The following is a 2,063-nucleotide window of genomic DNA, read 5'->3' as shown; positions in this document are numbered from 1 at the left end:
ACCACATCATATTCAACTAATGGTTTTGCCTGACCGTCCTTCATTCAAGTGAGAGAAGGAATTGGGAGTTCTGACCTCCTTTGACAATCAAGAATCAGGGACACTGTCTTGTTTGCCAAAGTGTCAAAAATCAGATGGGCCAGACACATAATGTGATTTATAGATGACCACTGGACTAGAGCTGTTACCGACTGGATTCCATGGGACGTCAAAAGACTGCGTGGCCATCCACCTATGAGATCGTCAGACTTCTTCGTCAAAAGCTTGAATGAGCAGTCTGAGACTCTTCGTGTTCCTGGAGTGAGTAGATGCCATTGGGCTATAGTAGCACGCAACAGGGATGAATGGAGACGTTACTGGTGCCCACCAAAGCAAATCGAAGGTCAATGGCATGAAAAGTGATATAAGTGATATTCCATTTCTAATAAAAGTTAGGTATTGATAAAATATTTCATCTGTAATAAAAATTAGATGTTTATATATTATTTCTCAAAATATTGGTTGCTTAAGAAACTTATAAAGGATTCATCACTTAGATATAACATAAATATTTTAATGATCCCATTATATTCTCAACTAATGATACCTCTTGAAAAAAATAAATCTGATTGCTTAGTGAACATTTTTAATCACTGTTAGGAGAAATATGGAACGCTTCACAAATTTGTGTGTCCTCCTTGCACAGGGGTCATGCTAATCTTCTCTATACAGTTCCAATTTTAGTATATGTGCTGCTGAAGCGACCACAGCGGTGACCGCAGGGTTGCCATCTGTCCCAGCCAGGCAGAGTTGCTGCGTCTTTTGATATAGCACCTTGGCGGGAGTGCATGCAGTGGCTCATCCACTGTGTGGTGCTGTGAGTCAACCACCAGGTGACCTGGGTCTCGGCACAGGTGTTCAACCTGACACAGAAATTCCGTGATAGGGTCCTGCTTTGCCAGCTGCTCAACAACCTCCCCGTGCACTCCATCAACCTCAAGGAGATCAACTGAGACCGCAGATGTCCCAGGTGCTGCCAAGAGATGCAGGCAGGTACGTATCTGTCAGTGTGCAGATCGTTAGAACATGCCAGTCGAGCAAAAGCTTATATTCGTTAGACTGGGAACACCTGTAAAGGTGATTAGAGGCTGCCCCAAAAGTTTCTGTCCCTCTGTAAGAGACTGGCAAACAACCGAGAGTTTCTCACCCACACAGCAGAGCCTGGCAAGCTACCCGTGGCATACTCGATATGCCCAAAACAGTAATAACAACAGTCCTCATTCCCCTGACCCTCAAAGAGCCCCTAATACACCATCAGGCTACACTAGCACGCAACAGGGACAAATGAAGACATTACTGGCACTTACTCGAGCAAATGATGAGCAACAGGATGACAGTAATACAGTTAGGAGAAAACTCACTGAATTATATCCTGTTAATGACAATCAAATGTTATCTGTTGAATGGACTTTTGAAATTATGACACTACAGAAGTTACTTAATTCACTCCTTCAGGTGATGAAAGTTTATTTCTAGTTTTCCCATTGCTTCTTTTACTTTATTTAACACCATGGTTTACAAAGTTGTTCATAGTCCAATTACTATGGGCATTCAATATTCCAAACCAGTCCCACCATCAGCATTACCTTTTTTCCACCACTGTTCCCAATTTCTCACCTATCCCCTAAGCCTGCTGCCTTAGCAGGTACAAAACAATTTATTTCATATTGCTTGTTGCAAGTAAATGGATAATGGAGTTATTGAAAAGATAACAACTTCAGTAAAAGAAAATTGTGAAAATGTTGTATCTCACCCTGGTGTCATTAAACCATTAAGTAAATCTGAGGAGTTAGTTAGCTCTATGTTACTAGTTAATCCTTCTATGTTATTTTGTTGTTGTTTATTGACCTTAGGTGGTATATCCTAAGCTACTCTCCCATCTAATTCAGTGTGTTCCTACTGGGCTGTCAGTTTGGTGAAATTTGGAGGGAATTTATAATTTTAAAAATATATATTTGTAAATATTTATTTAGGTGACGAATTTGAGGTCACACAGTGGTGCTCTGGGATCACTCGTGGCTGTG

The 2,063-nt window shown here is 41.0% G+C and overlaps 1 non-coding gene across 1 annotated transcript; it reads right to left on the bottom strand.

Moving 5' to 3' along the window:
• Window positions 1-640: 640 nt before the first annotated feature.
• Window positions 641-747, bottom strand: LOC129404538 (U6 spliceosomal RNA). Its single transcript, XR_008629936.1, has one exon. It is a non-coding gene; the product is annotated as a U6 spliceosomal RNA (small nuclear RNA).
• Between the last annotated feature and the right edge of the window lie 1,316 nt (window positions 748-2,063).

Source organism: Sorex araneus, chromosome 4 (assembly GCF_027595985.1).
Source record: "Sorex araneus isolate mSorAra2 chromosome 4, mSorAra2.pri, whole genome shotgun sequence".
NCBI lineage: Eukaryota > Metazoa > Chordata > Mammalia > Eulipotyphla > Soricidae > Sorex > Sorex araneus.
This window is presented reverse-complemented; position numbering and strand designations above follow the sequence as displayed.